This window comes from Petaurus breviceps, unplaced genomic scaffold (assembly GCF_028583685.1).
Source record: "Petaurus breviceps papuanus isolate PSGF00001 unplaced genomic scaffold, PetGlider_PUasm1.0 76, whole genome shotgun sequence".
Classification (NCBI taxonomy): Eukaryota; Metazoa; Chordata; class Mammalia; order Diprotodontia; family Petauridae; genus Petaurus; species Petaurus breviceps.
In genome coordinates this window covers 17,909,949-17,924,224 of record NW_027186473.1, presented here as the reverse complement: position 1 = coordinate 17,924,224, position 14,276 = coordinate 17,909,949, and positions in this window count along the sequence as shown.

Here is a 14,276-nt window from a genome sequence, read left to right as displayed (position 1 = left end):
GTGTTAGAACTATTTTCCTGGAAAGGTTGAAAAATTTCACTGAACTACCAATCAAAGTTATGCTACATCTCTGGATATTTTTCAGAATGAAATAGAAGTCCATGTGTTTGAGAGTCCTTAGGCCTTGCCCTGTCCTAAAACTAAGGATGAGTTAACTGGCCTCTGAAGTTCTCTCCCAGGTGCTGGTATGAAATGCTAAAATTATTTAGCTTTTCTTATTGTATATAGGAAGTAATTTAGAATCTACTAATCCTCAAGATTTAAATATGAAGCAATTTAACCTTAGACACTTTGTTAATGCTACACATTTTGGAAAAATAATATTTTATTGTTTTTTCACTTATAGTGCAGTTTTGTAGAATGCAGAAAGGAGAAGGAAGAGGAGCAGCAGTAGGAGGAGAAGCCTGTATCAGTCTTTGGAACAGATGGTTTTGGGGGGTTCTGGCAGGGGATGGGGTACAATAGTCTAAGATGCGGATATATTGTACTTGGAATCACTGCAGGTAGTAACCACATCGATGACATCATGGATCCATGGAAGCATTGAAGACTGTTATTGACTACAGTGTTCACTTACAGTCCAGATAAAGTAGGGTGGAATGAAAAGAGAAGAAAACTGATACCGTTAATATGGGCATGCTTTAGTTTATACAAAGAAAAGGAACAGCAACAAAAATGGCCACATGATTTAGACATATTATAGCACATCCAATTTTATTTATCTCAGAAATGTCTAAAAAAATTGCAAGAAATCTGAAATCTTTTGTTGTTGTTGTTATTGTTGTTGTTTTTGAAATATGCATCAGTTTAATTCAGCAGTCATCTTTACACTCTATCTGCTGGGCTTTATTGGGTTTAAAATGACAAAATCAAGACAATCCCTGCCCTTTTGACCAGCTTGGAATACAGAATATATTCAGATGAGTCATGTGAAATCAGTACAGAAAGATAGGTTGTAGCTAGATGGTGAAAAGCAATAAATGCCAAACAGAGGAATTTAATATTTTATCCTAGAGACAAGTAACCCCTGAAGTTTCCTGAGCTGGGAAGTAAAACGACTTTAGGAATATAAATTTGCTTATGTGCCAATTGAGAAGGCTATACTTTAAGAAACCTATCAAAAATCTACAGGATATTTATTTCAACAATAGACCATTTGTCATGCTCTTGTCCAGCATTCCCCATACTATTACCTTAAGTTTGAGACAAGTCACATCCGAGCCATCAAAATGATTAATATTGTAATTAATTCTAATAACAATAATGCATAGAGAACAGTGTTGATCATTATAGATGGAGGATTTTTGAAGCAAAATTTTATTTTATATACTTGAGAAGAAAGCAACATTGCCCTAATGATGCTTTGAAATATCTTTTTCAGATTTGTAATTCTGATAGAATTTAAAGACTCCTATGACACAACTTTCTTACTTTTATGGCCAATAAGAATTTCACTTGTAACACATGCATTGCTTGATTCTTCTTGAGACCTCATGCATCTTGATTTTTACAGCATAAGCATAAAAGCAACAGAATATGTTTCTCATTTAAATTATGTGAAATTGATATTGTGCTGCATTCATATGTTATAAGAAAGAATGCATCTGGTAATGGGAGGAGTGTCACAGACAATGGAATTTGAGTGGCTGAGGAGAGGGCTCTGTCCACATCTTACCTTGCCTATGAACCTCAAAATCTTTTCCAAAGGGAATTTAGATTCTGTTAAGCCAGGTCTAATTCTGGATTTGATTACTAATCATGTAATGTACTTCTTTAAGTGATTACATGTAACCACAGCCAACTGCAACCAAGAAAAAGAGAAATGCTTACAGATAATGTTTGCTACAGAAAAATAAAACACATGGATTTTCTCCTGTTTGTATGCAGAACTCTGATTCATGAGTCTGAACATGATACTTCTATCTTCATCTAAGGAAAGCCCATCTGTTCCCAACTTTTTCACTGATAATACTACCTCATAAACTATAGAAACAACAGTTTCCCCTCAGGCAACTATGTATAGATTAACTATGTGGGTAGTTAATTAAGGGGGTGGAGAGGTGTATTACCAGTATGGATTTTATTCTTGTTATCTTTCAATAAGCACTAGAGATGAATGAGGAACTAGGGACAAGGCATCCTTTACACTGTTCTAGTCTGATACCAGTCCTGGCTCTCTGGTCATTTTTCAGTCTTGTTTGTTAATTTCTCTTTCCCTACTTGCCCCCTAAGTATGAGTGGCCCTCAGAGTTCTGTGCTAGACCTTCTCTTCTTTTCTTGCAGTCATCCCTTTGGTGATCTTCCATGGCTTCAAATGTTACCTTTATGTAAGTGATGAAAAAAAATCTCTCTACAACCATGCTTGTATTTCGGTCTGCCCAGCTCCTCAGTAGAAAAATGTATATTAATATCTGCTATGCTTACCTTATAGGTTGTTTAAAAAAGAGAGAGATCATTTATGTAGTGTAACACAAAAAATTTAACTCTATATGAATGTTTGTTATTCCTGCTTGTTAAAAATCCCTTTACTCGTTCAGGAGCTCCTTCACCCTCCAGCTTTACATTCTTTTTCAATCAATCATTCTCTGACCACTCCCCTCCTGATCAAAGCTCCCCATTTGCCTGATCTCTCCACTACACTTCTTACATATGTTCCAGTTAAAAATGTGGTCATTTGTGGACATGTTTTATTACTATTTTAGATAGTAAACTCAGGGACCTTTTTTCAGCTAATGTTTTCCTCAACTCCAAAACACAATGTTATTTAAATTATGTGTTAAATTGAATTAGTCTATAAGAGATTTTGCCTAAGCTTTTGTTTGTTTGTTTGTTTGGTCTTTTTTTTTTTTTTTAGTCTTTCTTGGGGTTATGAGATTCTGTAGTCACAGTATCTTAGATTTGGAAAGGATCTCAGGGACCATCTGGTCCAAAGTGTAATTGGAAAAAAAAAATCCTCCCTAAAACACATATTGCAAGTGGTCATCTGACTTTTTCCCAAAGATTCCTAGTAAAGGGGAATGAGCTACCTCTTAGCTAGTTCATTCTGCTTTGGGGTAGCTTTAGTTAAAAAAAAAAAGGTCCTCATATGAAAACTAAATTTACATCTTTACAACTTCTGCTTAGATGGGGGAGATGTGGAATAGATACATATAGGCAGGGGCTTTAAATGCAGACTTCTGGGGTTTGTATTTTATCCAGTGGAAATAGAAAAATCACTGAATTATTTTGAGCTTGGGAGCACATGGTCAGACCTGTGCTTTAGAAAGGCCTCTCTATATATCAATACCTTTTCCCACTATTTCAATTAAACAACATGATATCATTCAACCAGAGAATTAAAAATAACAATAATTCTCACTAAAAAACAAAACAGACCAACTTTTTTGCCATACATATATCATAAATTCCAATGTATTTATATGTATATTATGTGTGTTTGTGTGTGTAGGAACACAGACATGCTGCATTAACTTTTTTTTTTCCTAATGCTTAATTATGGAAGGGAGGTTACTTTAGACTCAGAAAAGCTTTTAATGGTGAAGCATAAGCATTGAAAAGTTTAACAAAGTCAGAAAGGTTATAGTACAAACCCTGTGATGGATTATGTTCCTGTCATTTAAGTATTACTTACAACTGGTTTGAAGGTTACCACCATGTTTGTCACTTAATGGTGAATTGAATTTTTTAGCTTCAGGTCTACTCTTAAACTTCAAAACATCTATTATCTGTTCTGTGGAAACAGGTCAGAGAAACATTGAAAATCCTCATCAGGGACTCATCAGTATAGAATTAAAAAGGACCTTAGGGGCTATCTTGTCCAATCTCCTCGTTTTACAGATTAAGAAAACAAGGCCTAGAGAGGCTGTGACTTTCCTAGTATTCTTAGGCTCCAAATATACCCCTCTTTCTCATGTAAATGTTGCATGTACACATGCTTACAAAAAGTTCCTGATTTTCTTCCCTTATTGGTATTGTATAATAATTATAATAATAAAATAGATGCTGGTGGTGTTCAGGTGTCTAGTATATCCCATTTATTATTTTTCTTTCATTTGCTCATTAAAAGTTTGTGGATCTTAAGATACATCAGACAAAATCCGATGGAGACTTAATTCTTTGGTTATCTTCTTTGATAATAGCCATAATTAAAAACTATGAAAAGTAGATGTATTTGAAAATATGATTGAAGTTCTTTGAGGATACTGGCATTTTCCTTCCTTTTTGAATCAGTGTATGTGATGATCATATTTGCAAGGACAACACTCATACTGTAGTGACACCTAGGTTTTCTTGGGTCTGTTCCTTTAGCTATGCATCTTGCAGCTGGCAAGCTTTAACTAGAGACTAATGCTAAATCATAAGAGCTGAAATTTGTGTCATAGTAAAATCTAAAATATGCACCAGTCATGGAGGGGGAGGGGGGTTAAGAGTGGTACATATTTTGTTTTTGCTTTACAATTTTTTCTTATTTTTTTTTCTGGATTGGCAGTACCAGATGTTGCTGCTAACACATCTGGAGGACACATTTTTCTTGCTTTTGGTGCTGGATGAGAGAATGCTGTCAAATGTGGCTAAAAGCCAACTGATTCTTTCAAGCTGCTGAAGGCAACAGGAAGGTAGATGCTGGCTAATCACAGAATGGAATTGCTATGTTTGATGTTATTGGATCTTTGATTGACTCCATGTTTTCACTACTGTACTCTGCATTATTCAGTAAATCAACCTTGCTCAGCATTTTTTCAGTGAATACTGGGCAATGTGCCTTTTATCTGACATTGTTGGTGCGTAGGCTTAAGGTAGATGTTGAACATGCCAGTCACTTAAATTGATGATTGAAAAGAATTGTAACTAGCTTCCTTATTTCCTTTAATTAGAGCTCTTCCTCAAAAAATTCTACTCATTGTGACCAATCTTATTTTTTCTATATTACAGTATAGTTCTGCTATACTCTACCTCAAAAGATTTCATCAACTCCCTTTTGCTTTCTATATGAAGACAAAAATCTTAATCTTCTCTCAAGCTTTGGATAAGAACACCTTGGTTTAGGTGAGGTTGCCAGTAATCTTTTCTTTCCTTTTCTCTTCCTCTTATCCTACTATCCTTAAAAACAAAAACATTCAGTGAACAACTGCCTGAACAAAGTGTTAAGCAAAACAGAATCTTAGGAAAGGACCTCACAACTCATCTAATGAAAATTATTCATTTCAAATATGAGGAAAATTGGAACCAAACTTTGAATTCTTGTTTGAAAGATGTCAATACAAGCAGTGATTTTTTTTTTGCATTTATTTCGGGTTTTGTTTTGTTGTTTCTTTGGTTGTTGTTTTTGGAGGCAATAGGGGTTAAATTACATGCCCAGGGTTACATAGCTAGTAACTCTTTGAGGTCAGGTTTTAACTGAGGTCCTTATGACTTTAGGGCCGATGCTGTATTCAATGTGCCACCTAACAGCCCCTATATTATGTTTTCAATTAAAAAGGATTTATTTACCCCCTCCTATTAACCTTCATTTCATTAAAAAAGAAAAAGAAAACCTCGTAACAAATATGCATAGTCAAGCAAAACAAATTCCAACTTTAGCCAAGTCCAAACATTGATCTCTTGTTTTGCATCTTGAGTGCATTGCCCCCACCCTCTCATCAGGATGTGGAAAGCTAGGGTTGTTTTTCCCATTATGCCCAAGTACTATAGAAGACAGCATAAACCTGAAGCAGACAATTAGTCTGTGTCTGTGATTTCACTGACATAGAGGAAGCTCTCCATCAAAGAAGATAGGCAATTGTTTCCAAGACTTGTAGCTACAAGTCCCATGCCTTTACAGGTTTCCTTCTTTCTGCTTGACATTTCTCTCATAAGTTCTAATTTATACATTTTGCTTCCCACATTAGGAAGTAAATTCCTTAAGAATAGAGACCATTTGAGATGCAGAGGCAGGCCTGGAAGGCGTGGCTGGCAGATGTAGAGGCAGGCCCAGAAGGGGCCTGATCAACTCAGAAGGCAAGTCGTCCCACCCACCACCAGGGCCACTACCAGGCCTATCACCAAAGGTCTGGGACTGGAAATAGCAAGGTAAGAACCAAATATCCCTGTATGTGTCCTGGACAGCAAATAGCCCTGGGGCTACTGCTTCATAGCCCAGAAATAAAAAAAAAAAAAGCCCCTATCAGGACCTCCAAAGACCAGGATGACAGAGTGAACCTCACCTGCTCCAACCCCTCCCCTTTACTGAAAACATAGTAACTATTGCCCCAGGGCTATACAGTAAAGGCTTGGGATCCCTAGAGGAAGGGCTTGGCTAGGGCCCTGCCTCAAAATGGGTAGAAAGCAGACTACAAAGACAAAGACTGGAGTCCTACTATCCTCAGAGGGAGGAACCAAACTCAGAGGGAGACAGTGTAGACTCTCAGAACCAAAATAGCAGAATTAGAAAAACATTATGATGAAGAAAACATCTCTCTTAAAAGAAAAGTGTATGATATGGAAAAGGAGCTCCAAAAATTAACCAAGGAAAATGATTTGCTAAAAACTAGAATCAACCAAATGGAAACAAATAACTCTACGAGGAACCAAGAATTAGTCAAACAAAGCAGAAAGAAACAATTCAGCCTCTACACTGAAAGATCAGGGGCAGTGTAATACAATTTTTTATCAAGAAGGTCTGGAACTCTGTTATATCATTGAATGACCATCTCTTTGCCTGGAAGAATATGCTCAGTTTCACTGGGTATGTGATCCTTGGTTGTAACCCAAGCTCTTTTGCCTTCTGGGAAATTGTATTCCACTGCCTCTGATCTTTTAGTGTAGAGGCTGCCAAATCCTGTGCGATCCTCACTGTGGACCCTCGATAATTGAATTGTTTCTTTCTGGCTGCTTGAAGTATTTTCTCTTTTATCTGGTAGTTCTGGAGTTTGGCCACAACATTTCAAAGACTTTTCAGTTTGGGATCTCTTTCAGCAGGTGTCTGGTGGATTCTCTCGATTTCTGTTTTACCCTCAGGTTCTAGTATCTCAGGATAGTTTTCCTTAATGAGCTCTTGGAGAATGTTGTCCAGGCTCATTTTTTCATCATAATTTTCTGGTAGGCCTATAATTCTCAGATTATCTCTTCTGGATCTGTTTTCCAGGTCAGTTAATTTCTCTTTGAGGTTTTTTTTTACCTCTTTTTCTAATTTTTCATTCTTGTTGCTTTGTTTGACTAATTCTTGGTTCCCCATAGAGTTATTTGTTTTAATTTGGTTGATTCTAATTCTGAGAGAATTATTCATTTTGTCTTCTATCTCTCTCATTTTGTTTTCAAAGTTCCTTTTGATCTCATCTAGGAGAGCCTTCTGTGCTTGGGACCCATTCCCTACTGATGTTTCAGCTGTAGGTGTAGAGTCCACATTATCTCCCTCTGAGTTTGGTTCCTCCCTCTGAGGATAGTAGGACTCCTGAGTCTTTGTCTTTGTAGTCTGCTTTCTACCCATTTTGAGGCAGGGCCCTAGTCAAGCCCTTCGTCTAGGGATCCCAAGCCTTTACTGTAGAGGGTTTTGCCCTGGGGCAAGAGTTACTATGTTTTCAGGGTCAGAGGGGGGGTTTGGAGCAGGTGAGTTTCACTCTGTCATCCTGGTCTATGGAGATCCTGATAGGGGCTTTTTTTTTTTTAATTTCTGGGCTATGAAGTGGTAGCCCCAGGAATATTTACTGTCCAGGACAGGGGCCCCTGTATTTGCTTCTTACCTTGCTCTTTCCAGTCCCAGCCCTTTGGTGATAGGCCTGATAGTAACCCTTGTGGTTGGTGGGAAGACTTGCCCTCCAAGTTGATCAGGCCCCTTCCGGGCCTGCCTCTGTGTCTGCCGTCTGTGCCTTCCGGGTCTCCCCCTTTTTCTTTATATCCTCAGTTTAGCAAAGTTCCTGGCACAGAGTAATTTCTTAGTAAGTGCTTATTGATTGATTGATGATAGTCTTAGCACAGCCTGGAGCACTGAGAATCTGTATGACTTGCCATAGGCAATTCATAAAGTAGTATGTCAGAGACAAGACCTGAACCTGGGACTGTGACACCAAGAGTGGCCTTCTAAACTCCATGCAGACTAATGTAATTTTTTTTCCTATACCTAGGTGAGAAGAACTGAAGAATCATTTGTACAATTACATAAAAAGATAATGTACTGAATATTAACAGTACAGAGGGAAATGTACATTATGGGATTGTAAGGGAAGGGGAATCTTTTTTTTTTTTTTAAACAATCGGGGTTAAGTAACTTGCTCAAGGTTACACGGCCAGTTATTTCTGGGTGTGGTGCTGAGTGTCTGAGCCCGGATTTGATCCCCAGGTCCTCCTGACACTGGAGCCAATGCTCTTACTCAGTGTGCTACCTGGCCTCCCCAGGGAAGAGGAATCTTGAGATCTCAAAGTTCAGATGTGATAGGGGAAATTTTCTCTTTTCCACTTAGTAAGGAAATTCATTGGAGAAATACTTATGAATTAATTTAATGCTATGCTTGAGTTTGTATGTTATTATAAACCAGTAAATATGTCATTTGAAAGCAGAAATATGTTATACATAGCAATAAGCTCTGGTTAGTTACTTAATATCAGTAACAATAATGACTTGTTATATACTAACCATTGGAATATTTTCATAAAAGCAACTTTCTTATAACAAATAATATTTTAACCTAAGTGCCTATATAAAAAAAAAACATATTCAATGTCTAGCTATTTATTTCAAGCCATATGACTACAACCAAATTTCAGAACAATTTAAGAATAGGAATAGTCCCTGCTATTTGTTATAAAAGAATCACATTGCCTTATTATTAACAATATTTCTATGTTATATTTTATAACTTATACTTTTTCAAATACTTTTACCCACATGATCATAGTGACTTGAGATTTTCAAACCAGTACAGACCTTAGAGATCATTTAGCCCAGAGGTTCTTAATTTTATTCAGTACACACAAGTTGAAGTCTATGGATTCCTCCTTTCCCCCGCCTTTTAAGAGTACTTTAAAATAATAAACAAAATATATAATCTTATAAAGGAAACTTATTCTATTCAATTGCAGTTACTAAAGTATTAAAAAAATGCAAATTCATGGAACATAAGTTAAGAATCCTTGATCTAGGTTACCCTATACTCTCTGATTTTTTTTATTACAAATGAAGAAACTGAATACTACCACAGAGGGTAAGGAATTTTCTCATGTGTAATCAGCTAGTTACTGACAGAGGCAGCATTATATGTCTCCTAATTCCTAGTTCAGTGCTTTTCATTACATCATGCTGTCCTTTAATTCGATCCTTATTATTACCATAGACAAATATTTCTTGCATCTTTTATATGCAGAAGCATGTCATTTTGGTAATGCTTTATGGTTGTTAAGCATAGAATGCCATAGTGTCTGAGGAATATAAAGTACAAGACACATAAAGGACAATGGCAAGACATATAGTGGGTATGAGTAGGTTATAGTATATTATAAAATGAATCACTCTGGAGAAACAGCTGAGAGAAATGATTATTAATAGCCAATGATTCAAGGAGATTCTAGTCCCCCCCACCCCCCTTTAAAGAAATTGGGTTTAAGTAACTTGTTTAAGGTTACACGGCCAGTTATTTCTGGGTGTGGTGCTTAATATCAGAGCCCGGATTCAATTCTAAGTCATACCGACTAGGGGGATGGTTCTTTTACTCACTGAGCCACCTGGATGCCCCTGAGCAATTGGGGTTGAGTAACTTGCTCAAGGTTACATGGCCAGGTGTTTCTGGGTGGGCACTAATTGTCTGAGTCCTGATTCAATCCCAGGTCATCCCGACTCTGGGGCTGGTGCTCTTACTTGCTGTGCTACCTGGCCACTCCTTCCCACTTTTCTTAATCCTCATTTCAAGACCTCAGTCTCTGAAGGTTGAGCTTACCTTCTTCTTGATCTAGACCCCATCCAGGTGGGGCAGGCATTGGATTCTGCTCAGGCTTGGGTGGGGCATAAATTCTTTGAATAGATTGCCCAAGACTAGAGGTGATGGCGATATGGGGAATTTCAAAGTGGATATCATAATCAATATTCAGGTCCAGCCCTTTCATTGTAATATTCATTCTCTCATTAATTGTTAACCAGTCAGGTTTGATTACCACCCTGGGAAATTCCTACTCTTCAAAGGGAAAAAAAAAAACTGTGAGCACATGATGGTCTTTGGTCTAAGAGAGAGACAGACAAATGACCATTTGTGTATTAAAATGCTGCTGTTATTAATAAAATGATTAAATTACCCAGAAATTATATCTATCAAACCTTTTAAAATGCCACACATCATGATACCTTATCAAAGAGCTGCATGGCTGGATAAGGAATTGGTATGCAGGTAATGGTAGAACATTCATTAATACAGCAACAGGTAGGTCAATCTAGAGGAAGGTCCTTAGCATATTGGTAGGTGCCTTTTGGAGAATTCAGAGAAGGTACTGGATAAGAAAGTTGCAGGTTGATTTTGTCCCTCCATATGCTTTCTAATGACTTGGACTTTACTTTTTATTCATGTGCTTTATCAGTTGAGTAATGGGCTCTCTTCTTATAAATGCAATTCCTTATATATTTGGATTGTTATTCTTGTCCCTTTTTTTGTGCTTAAAAAATAAATTACCAAGCATTTGTTTTGTTTTGTTTTCCCTATCTATTCCCATTAGCAAAAACAAGAAAGGAAAAATGAAACTCCTATAAGAAACACACAAAAATTCCTACATTAGCTGTGTCCAAAAATGTGCATCTTATTTTCTATCTTGAACCTAAAACACTTTGTGGAAATAAAGACAGACTTTATGTAATTTAGAAATGAGATCTTTGGGGTGGCTAGGTGGCACAGTGAATAAAACAATGGCCCTGAAGTCAGGCGGACCTGAGTTCAAATCCAGCCTCAGACCCTTAACACTCCCTAGCAGTGTGACCTTAGGCAAGTCACTTAAGCCCAACTGCCCTCCTTTTCCCCCTCAAAAAAAGTGTGATCTTTATCTGATAAACTTTCATCAAAGATTTTCCTAGCCTTTTGAATGCTAAGTGCACCCTTGGACCATGGAAGGGAATGCCCAGCTCACACTGATGATATCCATTTAAGTATCAAAACATTTACATACCAGTTAATTCTGTTTAACATATTGGTTTAAATGCTTGCATAATAAATAATGGCAATTTACAGTCCCTTCTATAGTGCCTTTAAAACGGATTGTTGGAAAAATTCGTATTTTGTTTCTTTTTAAAATTACAAATGACAAAATTCAGAAAACATGAACTTTCCTAAATACAAAAAAGAAGAAAAAAAGGGGGGGGGGGACTTTTCACATGAAGCTCTGAGATTTCCTTTTATATAACTCATATTTTTCAAAAATATCTACTAAATTTCACACAGTAGTGTGGTCACAACCTGCTTGCCTGTGTCCACTTTTGAACTTTATTCTCTACTCTCTTGTGTTTATTTTTCAATGTTCATCTATGTTCTTGTCTCTTTTCTATTCTTTTTTTCCCTTTTGTGTCATTATCATTTCCTCTTACCCTACATAAGGTTTGCCTCTTGGGGTAAAAATAAACTCTCTCTTATAACAAATAAGTATAGTCTAAAAAATAAAATAATTCCTTTGTCATGTCAGAAAATATAAAGAGTTCCCATTTTCAATGTATAATATTAATAACTCCAAAATTGGCTTGAAACATGCCAGTAAGGCAATACTTTTGTTTAATTTGGGTATGTGGAATGGACTTTAACATCAGAAAGGTTTAACCTTTACAAATTGATCTTTACAATCATTTCTTAAAAACAGTGGTATATAGGAAGTATAGAGACTATCAAATCCATCTTCATATATAATTTTTTCATATCTTATTCTAAAAAAAAACACGGAAGACAAGAAGTTTTTCAAGTTAGGCCTAGAACATGAGTATAGAAATCCCATTTCTGGATCAGAATAGTGATTGACTCTGACCATTACTGTGTCTCTCACAGTGGCTCCACAGAATACTTTGTGGGACTTCACCTTTGTCCCCCCTTAGCATAAATCTCAGAAGGTTAAGGGCATATTTAAAACTCTCCTGGGCTCATTATAGCCTCATCCACGAACCACTCTTTTTTAAACCCATTGTTTTTAACACTTTGGTAAGAATTTTCATAAATTTTCTTATTCTATTAAAGCCACATGTCTTTAATATTTCCTTGTATTATCTTTTCCAACCTTCAAAGGGCTGTCCTTTCTCTTCCTCTCTGATTCTTTTATTCACTATTTTGGTGAATGAATGGTTTTTGGGGCCAAACTATTAACACAGGCAAATTTGTAGAAGAGAAAGTAACTAACTCATTGTGATTTTACTGATTTAATGGCAAAAACCCCATTGGGGGAGAGAATAGAAATGGAGAATTAGGTCTTAGATATTTTATGTGAGTTTCACAGGGTTGTGTAAGACTTTGCTTTCAATGATTCTAAAGTCTGTAGTTTCACAAAAGTTTATTTATTTTTTTAACATCAATATTCCACAATTGTTTCAGGCTGTGAATTATGGAATGTTGTTGTCTAGAAAACAAACAAATAAACAAAAACCAACTTTACCTTTGGTGACCTAATCTTTCTCTATTTAAAAGACAATCTATTCCCCAGTTGTGTCTGCTCTTCCTGTCTCATACTTGCTCCTTTCTTATGTCCCTTTTTTGGACCCCCACCTCCTTCCCTATCCTTAGAATTAAATGAACTGATTAATAGAGGATCACTATTCTACTTAAATTGTTTCATAAGTTTAAAATTTTATGCAGTCTGTCCACTTTACTGAATATTCTATTAAATTTATTCCTATAATGTATCTCACTTTCAAAGTTTTGGTTTTTAAAGGGATTTTTTATAATCCTCTCTCTCACTTATATTTTTTTTTCCTTTTCCTTCTTATAAGTACATTCATCGGATCATAAGATCGTAGATTCAGAAGTGAAAAGGACCTTAGAGATGAACTAATCGCACCTCTTCATTTTAAATTTGAGGAATCTGATGTATAGAAACATTAAGTGATTTGTCAAAGGGTCATACAGTTACTAAGTGGCAGAAGTGTGATTTGAACCCACATTCTCTGATTCCAAACCCAGCAATCTTAACCTCTTTCTCCCAGCTGATAGTCTAGTTGGTATCTTTCTGGATACAATCTCAGAGGTGTTGCGTTGTTGTCCTTTGTTCTTGAAGAGGGCCAAAATGACATCACTATGCTATAAATTTCCATGTATCCACCTGTGGTAAATCAGACCAATATGGGCTCGGAATACTCTACCACAGTTCAGGCACAGATAGTCCATATGAACATTTAGGGTGGATACTCCAAATTTGCACATCCTTCATTTCATTTGAGCTGTTTCAATTCTGCTTTGCTCATAGAGTACAGCACCTTCTCTGATGTGGGTGTGCCATGCTGAATGTTCCTGAACCAGTGTCTCCCATGTTACACAATCAATTCCTAAGTTCTTAAGGGAGATCCTAAGAGTGTCCTTGTTTTACTTCTTCTGAGCACCATGTGAACACATGCCCTGTGTGAGTTCTCTATAAAAATAGTCTTTTTCATAAGTGTACATTTTTTTTTAAGCAATTGGTGTTAAGTAACTTGCTCAAGGTTAGACAGCCAGTTATTTCTGGGTGTGGTGCTAAGTATCTGAGCCCGGATTCGATCCCAGGTCATCCCGACTCTGGGGCTGGTGCTCTTACTGCTCCACCTGGTTGCCCCTATGGTAAGTGTACATTTTGCATTCAGACAACATGGCCAGCCCATTGGAATTGCACTCTCTTAAGCAAAATTTGAATTTTTGGCAGTTTAGTTTGAGTAAGGACCTCAGTGTCTGATATCTTATCCTGCCAGGTAATCTTCAGAATCTTCCTAAGACAATTAAAATGGAAGCAATTCAGTTTCCTGCCATGGTGCTGGTAGACTATCCAGTTTTCACAGGCATAAAACAATGAAGTTAGCACAGCAGCTATGTAGCCCTTCATCTGGGTAGTCATTCTAACACCTCTTCTCTCCTATACTTTTCTTTGGAGCCTCCCAAGCACTAAACTAGCTCTGACAATTTGTGTGTCAACCTCATTATCAATGTGTACATCCCTGGAAAATACATTACCAAGGTAAGTGAACTTATTCACAGCATTCAAAACTTCTCCATTTGCTGTAATTGATTGTTCAACATATGGATGGTGTGGTAGTGGCTGATGGAGAACCTGTGTTTTCTTGGTGTTGTTAGGCCAAAATTAGCACAAGAAGCAGAGAACTGATCCATACG